Here is a 14,391-nt window from a genome sequence, read left to right on the forward strand (position 1 = left end):
CATCAGCTTCTTAAATTAGACAGCCTCAGTATCTCAGCTCTCTGTAGAGGGCATGTTGATTAGTGTTTCTAGAAAGATTTGGCATAAGTGAGGTTGATGCTGGCAGAGAGAGGTGGGTAGCATATGTAGTGCATTATCACTATACGTTTTCAGTGTTGACAGGAACAGAGGCAAGCTGACATAACACATCTTGATAAGTAATACTGCTATTTCCAGTGTCACTTTTATCACCAGCTATGCAAAACATTGGCCTAGGACTCTGATTTGATGTTAAAATAACATTGGCTTGTATTGACATATATATCATATTGATTTTGTCATGACATTCCTTGGCAGGAGTAAGATTATTGTACATTGCTTCAGTTTACTTGTTAGCATTGCCCTTAATATCTCCTTCAGAAGGCAGTACTTATTTTTGTATCTTTTTTTCCCCCTAGCAACAAAGATAGCATTTATTGGTTTGGATATGAAATGTTTATAGGATTTTTGTATGAGAGGCTGTCATACAATTAATTTCATTGCCAGCAATTCAAGTAGTGAACAGATTCAATGTCATTCTAAGATTTTTTATTTTTTTCAGAGTACAAATCCATTTTTGATATTTCCATCAAAATTTGGTGTATGGAGCAACAAAATTTTCTGTTAAAAATGGAATTTTGCTATTACTTATGTAATGATTTATGCATCTTTTAAGATGTGGCAATAATTTGATTGCAATTTAAAGTTGATTAAAGCTTGCTAACTTCTGAATGTGAATGACTGGTATCAAAATACTAGGCTGATCTAGCAGAGGTAGTCTGGAAAGCAAGATGCTGCAAATTGCATAACCTTCCAAAGTACAGGAATTTTAGGGTGATATAGCTGGCATGGACTCTGAATGGGTGGTGGGAACCTGAGCTGTGAGGCATTTACATGCACAAGTTCCTGACTTAACACTCTGGATCTCAGTGGAGTTGATTTGGCCATAGACTTTTATTTTCACCCTGTAGGTAGTATGGAAGGGTACAGAAAGTGTGGGGTTTTGTCTAGGGCACAATCAGCTCAACAGTGAACACTTGGACAGAAAAGATCTTTTGTGAGAACTGAGAGGTGCTTGCTGGAGCCTGTGAGTCATGAGAGGTGGGATCGTGGCTCTAGTCCTGCGTTGCCTTTCAGGACTTGTGAGGTTCTTGCCCTCCAGAACTCTTGGCTCTCACTTTGTTGGGTTATCTGAAATAAGCTAAGCAGCTAATAGTTGCTAAAAACATTATTTATTACAAAGCACATCTTATTACAAAGCACATCAGTCTCAAAAGGCAAGCAGAAAAGCAATGGCAAAGCAGTAGCAAAAGCCTGGCAAAAGGCAGATGGCTAAAAGCTGAATGGCTCAAAGCACCAACTCTCCCCAATACATACTCTTATATAGGATTTCCCCAACAAGCTAGAATGCAAGCTCAGACCACCACTTCTTAACCTATTAGAATTCTAGTTTCTTTGCACACTAAGTTACATATAGACTATGCATATACCCTATCTTGTTCTATATGAAAAATGTAAGCAACATTCTTACCATAATTCTATTATGTCTAAGCACTGTCTACAGCTATGATCCTGGAGCCTCTACTGAAAACATCAGTATGTTCACTAGACCTTGCACTGCAACTTTGGCATTTGAAACTTTTTACTTGCTAAAAGCTTTAGAACTCACCCTAAAACTTACTAACTTACTTCTACTTAACCACCTACATTATGTGTGAGTGGCTTAATATACTTCAATGTATCCACAGACTTTAATTCAATATCTGCACTCTGATTTCTCTCTGAAGAATTCAGAGAGACCCCTGACTCACTGACTCCTGCAAGTTCTCATCTGCAGCTGCTTTGTGGTGCTTTGTCCATGTACACTGGCACATCCCCTCTAAAGCTTGAAGGGCCATGTTTGAAGGAAAGGAGGCACCTCCATGCTGTGACCATCTGGATGGGAGCCACTTTGGTGTGGAGGATGAGTCATTTGGTTAGCACAGAGCCGTGCTTTGCTTATTAAATTAGGTGACGCGTTACACAATTAGCCCGTATTTGCGCGGCTGGTGACCCAGACTGGCTCAGGTCTGGAGCTCTGGAGCTTAAGAAGGGATAATTTGGATCAATCTGTAGATTGTGACGACCCTGGGGTCGTGAAGCTGCCTTGAGGAGCCATCAGGACAAGCCAGCTGTAGGAAAGAGCCCAGCCCCAGCCCTTGAAAGCGGTAAGGACGGGACACGGAGCCACGGGGAGCAGCTCGCCTTGCTCGGCATTCTCAGCTGTCACTCTTTCCAAATTTAGGCTTCTGAGCTAAGGATCAGTTTCTTACAAGAATGAGACTGTAAAAACTGCCACAGTGGATCAGCCAGGGTCCCAGCTTGTGCAGTGTCCTGTCCCAGGCTGTGCCTGAGAGCTGACACGTCAGTGTGAGCAAGGGGCCAGCTTTCTGAGCTGAGCTCACATCTCTCCATTTGCCAGGCAATTACAATACTTCATCATTAGGCACAGAGCATGTCAGTGAGTTTGTCCTTATGAAAGTCTTTCATGATGTTTAACTAATTGAATATTCACTGGGCCAGAGCAGGGGACCTAAATTGTCCTTTCCATTCCCATGTCCTGATCAAGAGCTAATCCTTAGCTGCTTCTGCATCACCCTAAATATTAATAATTTATATGGACTTTTTTGGTGGAATTTACATATATTTGCTAAATGAATCCCTCACTGTTACCTTACACTAACCTAGTATTTTAACTTTTTTTTTTTCCTTAAATATTCTTCTTATGGGCTTCCCCTCCCCACAATGATTCAGTTTTCCTCAGAAAATTTCAAGAAGCTTTTAATAGTTCTCTGCATTCTGAACAGAAATTAATGGAGTGTTTGAAAATCTCTTACATTTGATGTAAAAATCTAACAGCAAACCAATTCTTGGTGACTTTTTTGTTCACCTTTCTTTGCTGCTACATGAGTAAATTACATTCTTTGCATATTCTTCAAAGACATCATGCCTCTATTTTATGTTATTTAAGATTTCATTTTTCAAAGATTATATTGTCATTTTATAATATTAATAATGATGAAAAAGCTTTTGCATTGAACTACCTTTCATTAGGCTCTCAAAAGTTGTGTTTGATAATTTAGTGAGTGCATTTTTACAATTCCTGGAAAAGTGTGCAGCCAATGAAGCTTTACCAGAGAGTTTATCTTACTGATCAGTTGCAATGATGGATGCACTGTAATTCCCATAATATACTTTCTAAGAGTGTATTTGTGTACCAGATGTTTTAAAGTGGTGGCAAACAGGAAAGGAAAAAAAAAAAACCAAAAAACCAGGAAGTTAAATATCTTAGAAGTGATGCAGAATTCAATGTTGCTGACTAAGAAATACTGCAAAAGAGTTTTTCATGTTGTTTCAGGCTAGTTTTACAAGTATGAAGGGCCATATGACTGCAAATGCTTGACTAACACATTCAAATGAGTTATCTATCCCCTGTTAGCAGAGACACATTCTCATGCTATCCAGGGAAGAAGTAATGCTAGGCTATTAAATAAATCCACTTGCACCACAGCAATTTTATTTTGCAGTTGTGGATGTCCCTAGATGATTGGTTGACTATCTGTACCTCCACTGACAGATAATAACCTTTAAAAATAGTCTTGCAATCAGGTGCACATGCTCCAAGAGAGATAAGCTAAGTTTGGATGAGAAAACTACTTCTGAAGTGTGCCACATGGGTAATTAGGGTTGAAACATGCTGATAATTTAGAATTTGGTCTTCTGAAGTGATGCAGCATAATTCTTATGGAGCTGTTCCTTTCCTTAGTCTTCATGGAATGGTGTATTTTTAGTAGCAGGTGAAAGCTTATTTTATTTTTATTTTGATGCGATCTCAAAAGAAAAATAAAATCTTTCTTGAGTCTAAATTTTTTAATTTAAAAAAATTTCCATTAAAAACTCTACAGTTTCATGTGAGCAAGGCCTAGTGTATTGTGATAGGACAAGTATATAGTCTGCTGACCTATCTATTTGAAACAGCAAATCCCAAATTCTTGACACTTCACCTCCACCCACATAACATTCTCCGGTCTTTCATTTTACAAACACACACACGCACAAAGACATGCACTTTCTACAGAAACCATGCCAAAGCCTCTTCATCCTGAATGCTCTATGGAATGTTTGAGGTTCTAGTAAATTGGAGTGAAAATGCAATGACTAAGAAATTGTTTGTGTCCTGTGTAGCAGACAAAGAGTTCTTAAGCAGACCTGATTTTGTTTTGTAGCACAAATCACTCTCTATAAACCCTTCTAGCTGTTGAATTTTGCCAAGAACAGCTGTGGGTCAGTACAACCTTAAATCTTGTGTTTATTTAGCATTAGTGAGGAGCCAAACAGAACTGTCTGCCAATTGCTTCAAATCTGTGACCATGTGCATTTCTCCTATGTGTTGTTTTGGAAGAAGAATAAAGGCTGATGACGGATCAGATGTGCAGATCCTTCATCTGCAGTTTCCTGGCTTGTTTGTGACCATCAGGTACTGGAGTGGCTCTTGGCTGCTTGCAAAAGGCAGGTTCCAGTGAGTGCTGCAGAACAAAACCTGTCACCTCACTGTTACCTAAGCTCCTTTCTTGCTCCTCAAATCCTTCTTCCAAGGCCTTAGAGTCAGGATTTTTGAGTCAAATGCTTTCCCAACTCCAGAAAGTTGGAACACCATTATAACTTTCAAAAACCCAGTCTGACAATTCTGACTAGGAAAAGACTTTATCAGAAGGAAGGTTTCAACCTTTGGCAGTCTGTTTTCTAATGCTAATGGTGAAAGATCTCTTTTAAAGCCTATGCTGAAAAACACATCTGAGAAACAGACATCTGAAAATAGTCTGGTAGCTGGGTCATTCATCAGCACTGTAGGAAACGTGGGGTGAGTTCTCTTCTTGTCATTCAAAGAGAGACATATTCAAAAGCAGTTCTGTCTATCCATTCTGGTGCTTCCACTAATCATTCCCTCCTGGATTCAAGGCACCATCCAGATAAAATGAATGAATGTGTTCTGTTAAAAGGTTTTGTTCAAGAAAACTGACTTTTTTAATGTGAAAGAAAATACCTAAATGAAAAATTCCTTTTCCACTGCAGAACTGCAAAGGAGATGGCGTTTTCTATGTACAATGGCAATATAGAGCCTGTTGAAGCAAAATGCAACAAAACACAGCTTGGAAGGCAGAGAAAAAGTAATTTCTTGGTACAAGAGGACTTTTAAGTTACTTCCAAAACAAAACAAAACCTTCAATAATTTCCTTAACTTTTGAATTCTTTTCTCCATGCCAATTTCTGGATATTTAACAAACAGGACCTAACAGGCAGGGCAGATGCAAAGTCAGAGACTGGAGCTATGAGACAAATATTACACGAGTAAACAACTTTTTGGGAGAACCCATGTTACTGATTACACTTGCATTAAGAGTCAGAGAATGGGTGTTTTATGGAGGAGGACTGGACTTTTGGGTATATCTGCCTTTTGCTTTTGCCTGAGCTCTCCCCTTCACCTGTAGTCTCTGCTATAATCAAAACCTCACCTTGGTAGCTGTGGCAAGACTGAGCTCCTCATCACATTTTCCTGAGCAAAGAGCTGTAGTCGATAGGAACATAAAGTCTAACACTATATAAAAGTATTTGACATAAGTAGTACAGCAGTGCCTTTTTTTGTAAAAACTGAGTTAGGAATATTTTAAAATAATCCAATGATTTAGTGAAAAGTGTGCATAATTAATATTTCATTGGATTGCCAATACATTGCTGTTAGGATGGTCTTGATACATGACCTTGAGTTTTAGGGTTTTAATTTTTTTTTTTAAATTTGAGTCTAGATATGCTTCTGTGTTATGTAAACTAATTAAGCTGTTCAGAAGACATAGATTATGAAGCTTTCACAGATTGCATGGTGCTTTGTGAAGGCAGATAGGGGAGCTTTATTAAAAATGCTTGTCATTTCTTAATACTGTTCACAGGACATATAATCTCTGGAATAAAGAATACTTGCAAGAGTCATTTGCTGACGCAGGACAAGGACTTTTTATTAAGTCCAAATCTGTTTATTATCTTTAAATCGTCTAACTTGTCAAAACATTGGATAAAAAAAGTAATGCATGAGTGATAGGGTTTTTTTCTGTTGAATTTAAATGAAAGATATATAATTTGGTGTCTGGTTTAATAATCCCTGCTCTTGAAAATTAAAAGTATGACTGATCTCTCAAACTAACAAACTGATAACTAAAATGTTTTCACTTTTTTAAACTTTATAATAACCTCCTATTTTACTTAATTTGACTTTCAATTTCAATCTTTATCCAAGATATATTTCTTCCCTTTTCAAAGCTAAGACCAAGTTCAGAAACTCAGAATCATACTCATTTTTACTCAATTCTTGGGTAAAATTTGACTTATTTCAAATAACCTTAAGGAAAAAAGGTCCAAATTGATTAAAAAAAAAAAATCACCATTTCTTCTGAAATCTTGCATTATTCTCCTCAATCCATGCATTTTAGAGCACTGCAGTAAGCAAGTGATGTTTTCCCTGAATCTGTTAGCTCTGCTTTCAGAAGACTGCAGATTCATCTCCCACTAAGGCAAAAGTAGCAGGGTGGCTGCAAAATTTTGGGCTCTAAAAGCTAGAGTTTGAAGAAGACAGCATGTGTCTTCAGCTAATAGAAAACACAGCTCAAGAGAACCTTGACTTATGGATGTTCCTAACATCATCAAAATGATAAATGTCCTTTACAGGAGGAGAGACAGAATCCATCCCATGTAATGTATGTCAGGAATGTCACTTAATGCTCAACTTGAGGATAATGAGTTTCTCCCTGGTGATGAGGGTGGTTTAAGAATCTGTATGAAATATACTGGAATTACTGCCAGGGTCAGCCTTGATTGTACTGAGTTTATTTTGGGGCATTATAGGAAATACAGGCTTTGAACTAATTTGAAGTGATAGAAATATTTATAAAATCTCTGGTATTGTAGTTCTGGCAGTAAAATAATTCAATTGCTTCTTTTATCTAAATCTGTGATAATTACATTCATGCCTTCCTCCAATTTCTTAGAATGGATATACAACATAACACTACAAATACACAGGAATTAAGTACTGAATCTACATTGTTTCTTACTACATGCAAATGTGTTTTCCATTGCATTATCACCTCCATTCTAATATTAGGAACTTCTGAAGAAAGTATCATGTAGATTTTTGTTCATTTCAATTAGGTCCCCTCCCTTTTTTTTATAATCCTTTGATCCTCTGATCCTTTTAGTTAGTTCTTAGCATCTATGAAAGAGTGTTATTTGCACATTTGCAACTGAAACTCCAAGGTATTCTTCATAACACTGACTGGTTTTGCTTAAATTTGGAAGACTCTCCTTTAGAATCCTGACATTAGTAGCATACTTTGTCAAGAAGTGTTTTCTCACTACCCAGATTTGTTGGCTAAAGGAATTATGCTTGTTCTTGGTGCAAAATGTAGAGTCTGCTGTTCTTCTACAGTTCTTCTATTCTTTCTCCTACACTCTGAAATATCTGAGGAATGGTACATGACTGTATTTAGTGAATTATTATGCCATAGTGGAAAACAAACAATATTTTATTGAGACAAAGTTGAGTTTGTGTATATATAGTGTAAAATTATTGAATAAGTAAAAATAAAGTTATTTAGTTGGAGCAAGTGTAGCTATTCTTCCCAACAGATAAAGTCATATGAAAATGACCCCAGCACTGTTAGATATGCAGTATTCTTGATATCTGGGAAAGCTCAAGCTAAATGTTTAAAGACAGCTGCTTTTTAAGGATTGGCACAGAGAAGAAAACAAGATTCTAGGTTTGTTATCGTGCCCTCCTGTGAACGTGCAGAAGAAGCCAGCAGCCATTCAGCTTTACCTTATTGTTTGCTAGTAGCTGAGTGCCAGAATAATTACTCTTTGTAGCCAGCATTCTTCTGGGCCCACACAGACCTACTCAGAAAATAGCTCATTAAAAGGACCTCTGAAAATCCTTGCTGAGAAGGGGAAGATATGACCTCTTCTTCAGCTTTATCACAGACATTTTGCTGATGCTTTTTTAATGTTAATTTTTTTATTTATCTTCCAACTGTGCTCGACATACTACAGGCAGCAGTCTGCAGAAGGAGGCATCTGAATTATCAGCCCTCTGAGTTTTATTAATAGGGGACAGGTAAGAATGCTTGTAGGAGAGCTTGTATTGATTCTTCATTAAATGCCTGGCACAGATGACTGTGAAGGGTGCAGCTTCTGATGGAAAGCCTATTGCTGATAATACAAGATTAAATAATCTATTTATTGGAGATTAAAATATTAATTGCCTTTCCCTATGTGTACTTTGTTTAAAAGCTGAAAATTTAGCAGCTGATATTTCCAAAGTACTCTGTGTATCCCTAATGTACCATCAGTGAGAATTCTGTTCTTTCTTTATGAAAGGAGCTGAGCAATATGGGCTAACTGGTATTACAAGACTTTCACTGCTTTCTGCTGGAATGGCTGTAGGAAAAAAGTGGTGACAGATTAACTAGAAGCCCTCAGTCTGGTCATATATGAGTAGGTAAAGACTAAGGTTTTAATTTGCCTGAGTTAAAATCTATGACAGCATTGCTTTTGTGTTGTTTTTTTTTTTTAACACTCTTTTCTGATTGATAAAAACTTATTAAATCCAGACTCAGATGGCTTTTTGAATCTTGAAAAACATATTTTGAGAGTGTGTCACAATCATTTAGTGAGATTACTCCAAAACATGAAAGATGTGCTATCCTCTGTCATTGGCATGTGAGTGGCAGCTGTATGGCCTTTTGAAAATCGAACACAACTCTTTGTTAATATTCTTTGGATCTCTGCTGCAAAACTATAGTTCCTCAGCACTACCAGTTCCCAGATACAAGTTGTAGCAGTTTGGGAAAGGAGATATATATTGCAAATGTGATTCTTATTTTAAAATAACAGTAATAGCAGAGTCCAAACACAGGAAAGAACTTTATAAAATCTGTGCTGCCAGAAGCCAATCACATCAGCCTTTACTTTTCTCTGGCCAGATGAGCTATTTTAAAATGAAAATTTACTTTCCAATTAAACAAAACTCATCCAAAACATTTTAACTCTCAAAATCCCTTACTTTTTACAGTTCTAAAAAATGAAAATATTTTAATAAACTAAACTTAAAAAGCCATCAAAAACTTAAATGTACTTTTTTTAGCTGACAACAGAGAGCAGTAATAAAAGAGGAAAATTAGGGGAAAAGGAAACTTCTAGGAAATCAGAAAATCAAAATGAGGAAGCAGTTGTCAGTGGAGACATTCATGCAGTAGCTGCAGGTCGTGTATGAGTATATCAGTGCATTTTGGTGTCTTGATGACAGCAGGTGGAGCTGGTTGGTTGTGTCAGGGGCAGGAGGTAAGGACAGGATCTGTTAACCTGGGGCAGGGGAATGGGCACATTAAACCTTACACAGGTGGCTGCAGCCTTTGGGTGGGGAGTGTATCCTCTCCTGTAAAGAATTTTCTTTTCTGAAAGTGCTGGCAGTGAGAAGGAATTTGTATCTGAAGCTGTAGTCCTTTGGGTTTGAGGACAATTTTTCTTAGAGTAAATGCTACAACTAGCAGGTGACCATGGTACAAAGGGCCATAGTTGTTCATTTCTTCCTGTCAGACCTGGATGACTGGGGTGCTCACACTGTGTTGAAGTGTTTTGGATGGAGTTATACCTGGGGAAACTGAGAGAAAATGCTGTTGTGAAACAAAAGGTGTTGTGTTTGCCAAAATGCTGCTAAAGGCTCTTGCTAACAGCAGGTTTGCCCTGAAGAACTGAGAGCCCTGACATCCAGCACATCCTCATAAGGGTCCATGAGGGATTTCACACACCTGTTAACCTGCAGAAGTTTGAAATGTAACTCAGCTGCTAAAGTGAGGCTGTACCAGTCCTCCTTCAGTTGCATCTAAGCAAGCCAGCAAGGCAGTGCTTCAAAATTGAGCAGAAACCTTGCACAGGTGGAAAATGCTCCATCTCATCTGCTGCATCCAAATCACTACCAAACCTCAAGGGTGGTAAGACCAGATACCTTGTGCAACTTATGCAAGCTAGAGAAGTACATATAGACATACAGAAAATTGAAGTTACTCTAATTGAAAAATTAGCAGTCTAATCACAGAGTTATAATGTTGTTAATTCCCTTTTCCCTGACAGGAACAAGTTGAAGGAAGCATTTCTCAAAAACAGCATTTATATGAACCCTTTTGCTAATATAGATATTAGAATAATGATGATGAGGCTGTTGTTATTAAAGCAGATTGTTTTTCACGGGGTTCATTACGTTGCTGAAGCAGCTTTCTCAAACCCTCATGCACTCACTCATGCCCAGTTGGAGCCACAGCTGGCAGGACAGCCCTTTGTGCAGAAGTTGAGTGGGATTCAACATGTTCATTACTGATTCCAGTGGTCTTGGGATGATGCTTGATATTCTGAATTTATCATTTATTTTGTATTCAAATGGACCACTAATCCCCTGAGTTTATCCATTTGGGAAATACTTTCGTGCACTACCTCTCACACTTGCCCTCTCTTCAATCTGTTTTCTCTTATCACCTCCTCATTGTATTGTTCACTCAAGTCACACAAATTCTCACATACATGGGACTTCCATTATGATGTAGTCTAGGTACAGCCATACTCACACTTAAAGTCCAAATACTCCTATTATTGCAGCTCATTCCCAATGATCATACAGTTGAAAACAACCTGTATAACTTTCCACTTCTACCTCTTTTATTCTCTATGCATTGTTGTAGAAGCTGCCAGCATCCCCAGTTGTTTGCAGCAAGGTAGATCATGTTGATGGTGAGGTTTGCCCTGTGCTTTGGGCCTACTTGAAGCTACTTTACTGTCTTTGTTAACAGTTACTTGTTCCTCCTTCATAGGCCAGCACATCCTATATCTAGATTAGTTGGTGTTTGATATGTTTTATGTATGCCAGGTACTGGTTCTTTGCTCTGTTATCTTTAATACCAGCACACGAGGTTGCATTCCTGTCATGAGTAACAACTTATTATTAATGATTTGTGCTTGTAACCCTAGGACTCCTATTCCACACTTGCACTTTCAAGGCTTCTGCTATTATCTAGTGCACTTTTGGAAGCATCTTTTAAAATCCTTTGTTTTTCAACAGCCTTCAAACTATGATAGCATGACATGTATGTAGTATTAGCACATATGTATTCTTTTTCTGGAGTCACTCTGTACAAAAGTAATGGTCTGCTGGGAGATTAGCTGGATGGATTAAAGCATATGCTAAGAATGCCAAGGTTGTGGGTCCAATCCCTGGGTCCTTAACAGCTGGACTCCTTGATCCTTATGGGTCCCTTCCAACTCAGAGTGTTCTGTCATTCTATCAATAAGAGAGTGTAGTTTTCAACACATGGAGGGATATATGCAGGCACAGCTGTGATGATGCTTCCAAAATGTATTTCTTGCAAAATGTCATCAGTGTGTTACCAAACTTATTCTTATGTGTTTTTGAAAGGAGAGCAGCAGAGGTGCTCACCTGTGGTGCCATCACCACTGGGCTTGGCTCCCCTCTGGTGTTGTGGGCAGCGCCCAGAGTGTGGTGGTGGAACTTCACTGCATGGGACCCTCACCACTCTGGGGAGGGACCTCTGCCCTCAACTGCTCAGACATTTCGTGACACCAAAAGGCAAATGGCTGATGTGGGATATTATAAAATTGAAGTTCCATCATCCCACAAGACTGATGTCTCAGCTCTGACAGCTGTAAGTAGGGATTTATTTATCCTCCCAGTGCTTGATTTGGAAACTACACCCTCTTATTGATAGGCACAGCTTTTCGGAAAAGACAATGAAGGGAATGATATCATATAGATTAATGAAAATGTGCTTCAAGGTTGCTGTGAGGGTGACAGCAGCATTTTGGGACTCCTTTACAGGGCTGAAATTGCAAGAAATTCTTACGGGAAAAAGAATAAATTCTAACTTTCAATTTCCCACTGAGTAATCAAGACAAAATTGTTCAAAAATGGACTGGAAAATTTTGCTTCACTGCTATGCTAATGCGACTAACCAGTCTGCAGACTTTTTTGTTGGGCAGAGGTATCATGACTTTGCACAAGCATATATTATGTATATCAGTTTTTAAATGTATCTGTTAATGTGCTAGTATGGATGTTCTACAGATGAAGGCAGAAGTCCTGTGACCTTGTAAGGAGTCCATTTTCAAGGCAGACATTTTTATTTATCTACAGGCGCTGGATTTGATCTGAAGTCTCCCATTTCCCAAGGAGTCTTCTTACAATGAACAATGTAAAAATATTTAATAAGCAGTCCATGTGCATGTTAGCACTACTTTTCTGTTTTGTTTTGATTTTTAAACCATTTTCTTTTGTAATCAGCCTTCAAACATTTTCAGTCTACTTTTGCTAGTCCTTGACTGCCTTCTATGGTGGGCCAGATGGCAAGCCTGGCCACACTAGTGCAAAATCAGCAACAAAATTTCACCTTAATTTCTGGTTGATCCACACATCAAAATGAGCAGAGGACAGCCAGAAGGAAGTGGTGATTACCTGCTGAGGGTGAACCTGGGGCAGTCTGGCTATGGGACCACCCAGCTGTGGTTTTGTGCATGGGTGATGGACTAGAGCAGCTTGGGATGTTACAACACAGTGTTTGAACTTGGGAGATGTTGCTTCTTAGGAACTTCCAGAGACTGGAAGCAAATAAGGGGTTTAAGGATGTCAGTGATACTATAAATAAGATTTAAAGACCCAGGTCATCTTAGACCCAGGGTCTAATATTTTATGATCACTTAGTCACACTGCATTTAATTAAGTCAGGTAAACAAACAAAAGGAGGAAATTAATTTTTTTTTAACTTTATTTTCATCAAACTTAGCTGTATATGTGTAGAGCAGTATCAAATAGCAATTACAGTTGTATAAAGTCTGCTGGGCTGAAGAGCTTATTAAAATGATGTTTGAAGAAACCCACTTAATCTGAATGAGCTCTTGCATTTTGAATAATAGATTAATTTTTTTGCCATTATTCATTTGCTCTTTCTAGTGTTTTACATGCATCACACATCCATTTTCAAAAGATACTTGTCTGCATTTGAGTGTGGGTTGATGTAATGAAAGAAGCACAAGTGATTTGCTGAAGGTGATAAAATGGGCACACCATAAAGCTTGGGGAAACTTCTGGACCACAGCTGTCCTTGGGAACTTTGGCACAAACTATTGACTGTAATTTCACTCTGGATTTTGGAATGGGCTTAGCCTTTTCCTCTGAAGTTTCACAGAAAGAAAGTTGGTGTTAGATGATCATCTGCTGCTGTTTGTAAAAGGTTTTATAAAAGCCAGAGCTCACGTTACACAATAAACAGCTAATCCATATTAGGTTACTGTGATAGCTGTGATGAAGACGGGCTGAACATTCTTACATCGCATTGACTGATAATTCCATCTGACTAGTTTTTTCTCTGTTCCAAGGAGGAGACAATGTCTCTTTGTGGTTTGACTTTATTCTGAACACAGAAAAGGAGTTTAAGGAGAGGTTACAGAACTCAGGCAGTGGTTTTGGATGGCTCCTCCCCCTGTTTGGGTGAATGGTGTTGGCTGTGCCCTCTCTGGGTGTCAGAGCTATATTTATCACTCAGGAATTGTGGGCATGTGAATTTGGGCTCTGAACCAAAAAAATGCTTCAGTCAACATGTTTCTATTTCATGATGTACACACTTGTTATTTTGCTATTTTTTACTCATAATTTCCTTTTCTTGTCTTTTAAACAAATAAATATCTTTAAAGGAAGGACTAGATGCTTCAAGAATGAGGCTTTCTCAGGGTGTTGTTTTATTAACTGAATGACTTACATTAGCAAATCAGTGGAAGAAGTGGTAACGTGAACCAGCATATTGAATTTCACTTTAGCAATCTGTATTCCAGAAGGAAGTCCTGAGAAGCAATCATTGACAATGGAACCTCAATTTAAATTACAAAATAGGCAGTATGCTGAATGCATATAGAGCATATGAGAGATTAAATGGAAGAGTTTGTTTGTGTTCATAAGGTAACCAAGACAATAAAAATGGGCTCAAGAAGTAAGAACTACAGAAGCAGTGGTAATGAAAACAATAATTAATATAATTTAAGTTACTATCCCCAGGGCAGCTGTAAATTGATGGTATTAATTATGCAACAAACCTGTTTGTAAATTGATGACATAGGAGCTCATGGGAGTCATCTAGAATAAATTTTTCATTTTGAAGCTTTTTGGCAATATATTCTGCAGCTGCCAACAGCCACTAACAGATATTCAAAGGTTATTTATATTAAACTCTGTAA

General features: G+C 38.1%; 1 protein-coding gene across 8 annotated transcripts in view; it reads left to right on the top strand.

Moving 5' to 3' along the window:
- Nucleotides 1-14,391, top strand: part of MLIP (muscular LMNA interacting protein) — a 104,884-nt gene that overhangs the window by 29,446 nt on the left and 61,047 nt on the right. Inside the window, exon 2 of one of the 8 annotated variants that reach the window (XM_079297685.1) lies at nt 8,155-8,218. The exons of the other annotated variants lie outside the window; for them this stretch is intronic. The gene's annotated coding sequence lies outside the window, so the exon portion shown is untranslated. The remainder of the gene's footprint in view (nt 1-8,154; nt 8,219-14,391) is intronic. 8 annotated transcript variants of the gene reach the window in all.

The sequence above is a fragment of the Erithacus rubecula genome, assembly GCF_903797595.1.
Source record: "Erithacus rubecula genome assembly, chromosome: 2".
Classification (NCBI taxonomy): Eukaryota; Metazoa; Chordata; class Aves; order Passeriformes; family Muscicapidae; genus Erithacus; species Erithacus rubecula.